Here is an 8,802-nt window from a genome sequence, read left to right as displayed (position 1 = left end):
TGGTGGATCCTCCTTCTTTTTCTTCATGCTTTGCTCTCCTCTTTCCGAGAGTTCCAAAATTTTTTCTTGAACTTCTTGTTCTTCTTCAAGAACTTCCCAAACTTCTTCATTAGCAAGGCCATGTCATCATCCATTTCGAAATCGCTTCCTTCACTTGAATAGCTTGATGATGCCTTAAGTGCAGTGACCTTCTTAGCTTTGCTTTGCTCATTTTTGCTCTCATTTATTGCCAGCTCATAGGTGATGAGTGATCCAATAAGTTCGTCCACCGACATCTCCTTGAGAATTCTCCCTTCTGCTATTGCCGTAGCTTTCACTTCCCACACTGGAGGTAATCCCCTGAGTATTTTCTTGATCAACTCATAAGTAGGGTAAGTTTTTCCAAGAGCATTTAAAGAGTTAATGATGTGTGTGAATCTAGTGTACATATATTGTATGGATTCATCAGTGGTCATTTTAAATGCTTTATATTCACTAGTGAGCATGTCTATCTTATTGTCCTTGACTTCCTTAGTACCTTTATATGTAACTTCTAATTTTTCCCAAATTTCTTTAGCTGAGTTACATGTCATTACCCTATTAAATTCATTGACATCTAATGCACAGAAAAGTAAGTTCATGGCAATGGCATTGATTTGTACTGACTTCCAATCCTCTTCAATATATTCATCTTTAGTTTTAGGTACATTAATCTTATCAGTTACTTTCATGGGAATGTGATTTCCCATAGTCACTATTTTCCAAACCTTCCAATCTATGTTCAGTAGATATATGCTCATCCTACGTTTCCAATAGGAGTAATTTACACCACAGAAAATGGGTGGTCTAGTGGATGAGTGTCCCTCACCGAATGGAGTTACATCGATGTGTGTCATGTGATCATTTTAAAAATTAACTATCAGGTCTATGTAAACCCTCTCTGATACCAAATGTTGAATTAGGTGTAATCTCAAGAGGGGGGGTGAATTGGGTATTTAAAAAATTCTTTGACAATTATTTACCTCTTAAACCCTTCTTATATATTTACCATTGACTTCTTGTTACTCAATTACTAATGTGTAAGGCTATCCAACCTATACATGCAATATACACAATTTAAATGCAGTACTGAAAATAAAGAGTAAAGGGAAAAAAGAAGACAAACACAGTTTTTCGAGATTTAGCCAACTTGGCCTACGTCGTCGCCTTGAGAAACCACTCAAGGATTCACTAAATCCCTGCTCCTTAAATTGGGACAGAGCTTCCTTTACAATCCACTGCTTACAAGAGGCACAGCTCCCTCCTACTCTGCTGCTTACAAGAGATACAATTCTCCCCTCACACACCGGTTCACACACCAAACCGTGTATACAATAAGATCTTAAAAATAACACTCAAAACAATGCTTCTAACAAAAGCTTGTGAGTACAATTCAATTTACTAATACATTAACTTATGATATAACTTGAAGCTCATGAATGTATGAAAACGATACAATCGTTTTATGTATGATATGCTTCAACACACAAATCCCTATTTAACCAAAACTCCCAATTAAAGATATATTTAAAATGTTTTGGAGTATACTAGGGTTCTTGGTTCACTTTGTAAAAATGCACAAATATATTTGAAGTGATCTTGTTAACAAAAACTTTGTCTTGAAATATTAAATCAATCAAAATCACAAAGTTTTATATCAAGTATTCAATCACAAACTGAGTATATTATTTTTCAGATAATATCCCTCAATAAGAATATATAGTTATAAGTACCAAGGGTATTTAATCAAACGTTAATATATCTAAAATATAGTTCCTTTAGAAAACACACACTTGAATCAAACCTTTCAATCAATCACACAACTTAAATCAAGTAGTGATCTTGTTTAGAATAACTATATATATATATATATATATATATATATATATATATGTATAGGCATTATCAAGATCAACATTTTAATCAAAATAGGTTTTTCAATAATAAGCTCTATGAAATATATATATATATATATATATATATATATATATATATATATGTATGTATATTTATACTCTTGAATCAAAAACCAATCAACCAAGCTAAACAAGCTTTCTCAAGTAATGATCTTTTCAAAAATCAATTTTTTTATGTATATGCACACTCAATATCAAATCTTTTCTAATGATAATCAAGAACATGTAATGAGATGAGATTAGACATTCTTAAGAATAGTAACTTGAAAGATCAAACCTCTATACTGGATTGAAGTACAGTTGAATGAATGAATGCCTTTTGATTTTCGTAATGGATTTGCCCAAAGACAATGAAAGTAGAATGAAGTGCAGACAATCAGCTCAAGTTTCTCTACAATCTTGTAATACGATGTGTTCTTCTCTTGTTGTGTGTCTTAGCCTCTTTTTAGGGTTTAGATATTCAGTATATATAGTGTCTTACCCTTAGGATTGATCTCAGCCGTTGGATCAAAGAAATAGCTCATGAGTTCATTTAATAAAAATCTGATTTTTAAACTTTCCCGCGACTTCAGGCAACCGAAGTAGAGTTTAGGCTCCTGAAGTGGCAAGTTCAGGCGCCTGAGGTCCTCGGTTCAGGCGATTGAAGTGCCTCTACCAGGTTCTGTGTATCCCATTAATTCTTCAGGCTACCAAACTTAATCTTCAGGCTCTTGAAAAAATTCTTCAGGCGACTGAGGTTGACTTTAGGCTACCGAAGTCCCCTTTTTCTCAATTTTTCTTTTCTAGTTTAAAATTCTGCTTTACTCCTGGGTCTTTTATAAAACAACTTTTTCATGATTTTAAAAACATTTCCAAGTCCATGGAAGTTCCCTAATGATGTACATGAAATGCATGAATCCTAGAATCATTCTAAGTTATGTTGAGCCTCAAATTAAATCATATGACAATGTAAGTACATAAGTTTTAAATACCCATTCCCAAGATGTTCTTGAACTTTGGTGCTTGCACCTTGATTCTCGTACTCTTTGAGTTCCATAGATCTTGCCAAGATTTGTAAGCTTTACTTGAAGGATTCCATGACTCGTCATCTTTCCATGCATGCTTAATATAGTTCCTGTTCACAAACTCAATGCACAGATCAAATATCAAGTGATTTGTTATTATCAAAAACGGATTGGACTCGTAGAGTCAACAGTACAGTTTTTCAGTATATCAAGTTGTACAAATATAGTTAGATATTTATAGATTTTATATAGACAGAATGTGTATATATATATATATGAGACAGTATATAGATGTTTATTCAAATCAGTATATATAGTATTTACAAAATGTTATGTTTTTCCTAAATGCCATAACACTCAGATTATACAGATAGAAGATATAGGCAGATTATACAGTTATAGCATCAAGATGCTACAGATATTACAGTATTTACAGTGTAGAATTATAATGTTATGGTCATTTTGGAAAATGATGAAAATAGTAAAAGAGTATATATGTGTATATATATATAGTATCAGATCCCTGTGAAAAGATTATAGAAATATACAGATACAGATACAGAATATAGAGCACGGTACCATTGCTAATACAAATAGAGTGCAACCACATATCTCAGATAGTGTGTGGGTACCATCAACTGTGCTCGGAGAGTATGCAGCTCCCCAGTTTGTTGGGTTGAGGGGGCCAGTTTGAAGAGGTAACAGCCAGTCCCACGCCTAGGAGAGTATGCAGTTTGGCCAGGTTGAGGTAGTGTAGAGTATAGTGACTTTCCTGGAGGGCTGACCAGGTTAACTCCCGCCTATGGGCCGCACAACCCTGTCATGAGGGGTTAAATCATGACATACAGAGTTCCAGGGATAAAAGCACAGTTATGTATATGTATACAGTTTTATAGTATTTGATGAATATAGCATGATATTAGCAGTATGAAAAGTAGAAAAACTCATATGATATAGTTATGTTTTAAACTGCGAAAAATGTAAGATATGCTTTACAGATTTATCATTTTATTACAACTCAGATATTATTTAAAGTTTATATGTAACTTAGTCACCACACACTAGTAATAGCATATTTCCACTTACTAAGCGTCGACTCACCCTATTATTCTAACATTTCTCAGGTGAGCCAGTTAGGTGAGCAGATCAGGCTCGCGGATAGAGATTTCTAGATTACCCTGGTTGTAGGGTGAGTTTGTGACATATTTTTGTATTTGTGGGATAGATGATACTGGAGGGAAATGTTTTATGGCTATAGTCTGCATGTACTGAATCCTGGTTTTGTATAGTGTATATAGATGTATAACTTATGTTTCTACTGCATAGGTATGATTATATATATATATATATATATATAATGATATATTTTTTAGGTCATTACACTCCCTTTTCAAAATTCCACTCGAATTTAGCCTAAATTGAAAGAAAAATATCGTCTCGGGATCCCAACGTTGATTCTCCGTAGTTTAACAAGAGCAGTTTCGCTATATAAGCACCCTAGGCACCACTCCAAAGCTAGGATAAGGAGGATGAATTATAATAGTTGTTTTTAAAGTTTAACCAGTTATTGGGGGTATGTGGGCCTAGGAATGTTAATATGGTTATCACTCTGGGGTTGAGTTGATTAAATTAAGGTATATGAACGCAAGGTTTTGTGCGAATGTCACAGCTACTGTTTTAGGATCCCTGCAAGCATTTCTCTAGGAATCAGGTAAGGGGAATAAATTATGTCAATTATTTTATAAATTCACCCAGTTAAATAGTGGTATGTGATTACTGGAATATTGTATATAGTTTTCTGAGTAATTTTATGGGTATGAAAATATGGTTTATTTATTAAATGTGTCTTTGGGAAAAACCTGGTATTATCATTTTATATTAAGTACAGGAAATGTTATGTACATGATTCTATACTGATTTTAGAATTTTATGAATATGATGAAAATATGATATGACAATTTTATGTAGTAATATGACACGACAACTTTATGCTAAGTTAGGGAATGATGGCTTTAAGCCGAGTATAATATGTTATGCCGATTTTATACCAAGATAGATATGATATGACAATGAAAACATGAATTATATAGATTTATGAAATGATGATTATGAAATGAGATCACGTTTATATATATATATATATATATATATATATATATATATATAATATTATATAAATTGTACTATATGATATTAGAACCCTGATGAACTAGGTATGTTCAGAGCACAGTACCATAGCTAGTTAGCAAGATCAGACAGTGTAATTCCCCTATATGCCGACTCGAGAAGTGTTGAGAAGAGTAGGATGGGTGGACCGGGTTGGGTGCATAGCCGGCAATGCTGCCACACTATTTAGAAAGTGTCAATGTCGGAGCCAATTAGCCCTAAAGTGCTGAGAAGCATAGGATACCCACTGTGTGCCGACCCGAGAAGTGTTGGGAAACGTAAGATGGGCGGACCAGGTTGGGTGGGCGATCGTGCATAGTTATGTTATGTTGACTTAGCCTGGTAGGCCAACCATGGTTAAGTCCAGCCCTTGGGCCACACAACCCGATCATGTGGGGTTAATTCATGATGTTATGATAGAACCATCAAGGGAAAGAAAAGGAAGTATCTTATGTATATATGTAGTTTTATGAAGAAAAAAAAATATCTATTATGTTAAAGTATGTTTGAGTGGAAAATATGTACCTTGAAATGTACAAGTGTGAGTTATGATTGTTATACAGACGCTTTTCAGTTACAGTTTAATTAATAGTTATGTTTAAATATGTAAAACTCATCAGCCACATAGTGACAATAATTTATTCCGTCTTACTGAGAGGTGTCTCACCCCCAATAAATATTTCAACATTTCAAGACCACGGGGGGTTCGAGCTTAGAACTACAAGACTAACATAGATAGTATTATTTAAAGTAAGTTTCGGTGAGATCGGTTATATATATAGTGATATTTTTTATACATTTGGGGGTCGTATTGTAGTATTATTTTTGGAGAGTAACTTATGCAATTATGATGACAATAGTGCTCTGGTATTGTATCTGGGATGTTATGTGTATGATTCCACTGCATGGTAGAAATATGTGATGAATAGGTCAGCCCGGTACCCACTTAGGGTTCGGGATATTAAGCATGGTATCAGAGTTTAATATATAGATAAAAAAAATATAGTAGAATTTTTCAGGTTGTCACATTGTTGTTTATAGTGTGGCTTTTATACTTGGGGTTTTATAAATAAAGGAAGGAAGAAAAGCATAAGGGTGCAACACAGCAAAGACTCGTTGACGAGTGCACTGTGCTCGTCGATGAGTAGATCCTAAGAGTAAGGAAAATTCAGAATTTCCGCTCGTCGATGAGTAGATCCCAAGAGTAAGGAAAATTCAAAGTTTTTGAGATACCGAGAGCAAAATAAGGAACTCGTCGACGAGTGGCCATACTAGTCGATGAGTGGCCTTCTCTGGCTCGTCGACAAGTTCCCTATTCTTGTCGACAAGTGCACCTAGGCTGTGAGAAAATATTTGAATTTTGAATTGGAATGTTGGGGTGGTTGGGTCGGAGGGAAACTTCAGAGGGAGTCGAATTTTTGTTCTTCTGGGCGTTTATTGACAGAAGAGAGAGATCATTGTGAAGTGTATTATGTACTTTGACATTTATTAGTGAAATTATTGTGCCAATTGCTTCCGTGGATGTAGGCTTTGTCAAACCACGTTAATTCTCTTGTTGATTCTTATTATCTCTCATTTTCTGGTTGTGTGCTTCATTTGCTTGTTGTTTTATTTATTCCACTGTGCATCCTATATCCAATCATTTTACAACACACCCAAGTGAACATCTCTTGGAAATAAGGAAAACCATTTATTGCCTAACTATTTATAAAATTACAGCGAAGTTAGCCAAAGGCAAAGCAATTGCCTGCAAAATGGCATTGCCTAGATTAAACAACTTAAGGCGACATTCTAGTTTGGATGAAGAATAAATTGAGGGGACTATTGCCCTAACAATTGGTTAACCGCCTAGTAGGCTAGTTAGGGCAACAAAAAGACATGGAATCAAATCAAATATTTCTATTTTCTCTTTAGATTACATAACAACTAGGCTGGTGCTTAGGATTTAGCCACATATTTTATACATCTTCGGTTTAAAAGAATAGAGAGAGAGAGAGAGAGAGAGAGAGAGAACCTATTCTAGTTCTCTCAGAATCTTGGTGATGGAATACGAGTCTTGGAGCTAACAAATTGAGTTCTCATGGTCAATCATGTTCACCTTTACCTTAGAATTCTCGTAAGACAAAGCTCGAAGGCAATTCTTGATCTCTAAACACCTTGCCTTATTCTCTTATGCAGTATTGAAACATTGTGCTAAAGCTGAGTATATAGAGTTCATCTTGTCACGAGTGGCCTTAAGCTTAGTTTCTAGCCTCCCCATTTCTTGTGTCGCTCTACATCATTGGTTGTAGATTTGAAAATATTGGTATCAAAGAGATTTCAGGCTAGACCAAATAGATACATCCTTGATAGAACAACTGGTTTCACAAGTGAGGACCTTTAGATAGGCTTTATGCTCCTTAAAAGCTAAACAAAGGGATATTAGAAGCTTTGTAATGCATTTGCTGGCCATCAAGAAGGTGGTATACATCGCCTCTTCCATGCTAACCCTGGTGATGAGGGATTCCACCTTCCTCTCATTTTCCAAAAATGAAACCCCCTCAGAAGGCAATGACAATAACCCTAGGATTACCCTTTCCAATGTCACCTTTAGGGATGTAAGTGATAATGAAGGGATTACCTCTTCCTATGAATCTTAGAAGAGGGAACTGAAGAACGCATCCATGGAGCCCCCAACATGCATTCAAGAATAGTAGTTGGTTCCATGAAATGTTGTCATGTCAGCATACCATTAATAAGCCAAGGGAAGCAAAAGAGTGATGATCTTAGTCGCTTACACTTCATTCGCCCAAAAAGTACTCTTCCAAGTATAGCAAGATCAATAATGTGTTTATTGACATGGAGGCAAGTTATGATCTAGGAGAAACCTAACACTTTAAGGTTATGAGAAACATAACTGAACAATGCATTCTTTCCTTAAGCACAAGGAAAAATGCACCGCCCTGAACACCCACAAGTTTGACTCTATAAATATTACAAATATAGCTCATAGAGAAGAAGGAAGGAAGAAAAGGTCAACTGTATATACATATGATGAGCTTATATTTGTGAAGAATCCAATTCAACATGTCAATACAATAGCCATTTTTTAATAGGTCCATTGCCTATCTCTCTCTCTCTCTTTCTCTCTCTCTATACCTTACTTTCCTCTCCCCTGAATCTATTCCTTCTCTATCTTATTCCTCCATCCTCTAATTTGTGTTTGTCCACCTCCCTCTTTTATCCTTCTTTCTATTTTTACAGCTTCTACAATTCCATTCCTTATCTCACATAGTGTACCCTTCCGAGCTAGAGTATTTATCTAAAAACCTTTGATGATGACTGGCATAATGAGTCCACTCTTCACCCAATTCACCATCTCCCCATCTTAACCTCTTTCATTTTAAAAGGTGTTTGATTCTCTCTCTCTCTCTCTCTCTCTCTCTCTCTCTCTCTCACACACACACACACACACACACATATATGAAGAATTGTGGTACTTCAAGAAAGTCTAACTAGGTGCCTTTTAACTGTAACTAGGTTAACATTGCAAGGGTAAAATGATGGATTTTTTTTTTCCCAAATTTTGTTTGGCTATTTGATTATTAACTAATGATGAAAGTATTAATATTCTTATAACTACATATCGTGGGAGGCATGTGAACGTTTATAAACACAAGAAAAGACCTATGTCTTTTTGTCAAATGCTATGAAAGATT

This window comes from Malania oleifera, chromosome 3, assembly GCF_029873635.1.
Source record: "Malania oleifera isolate guangnan ecotype guangnan chromosome 3, ASM2987363v1, whole genome shotgun sequence".
In the NCBI taxonomy this organism is placed as follows: Eukaryota; Viridiplantae; Streptophyta; class Magnoliopsida; order Santalales; family Ximeniaceae; genus Malania; species Malania oleifera.
The sequence above is the reverse complement of the archived record's forward strand: the minus strand, read 5'-3'. Positions refer to the sequence as shown.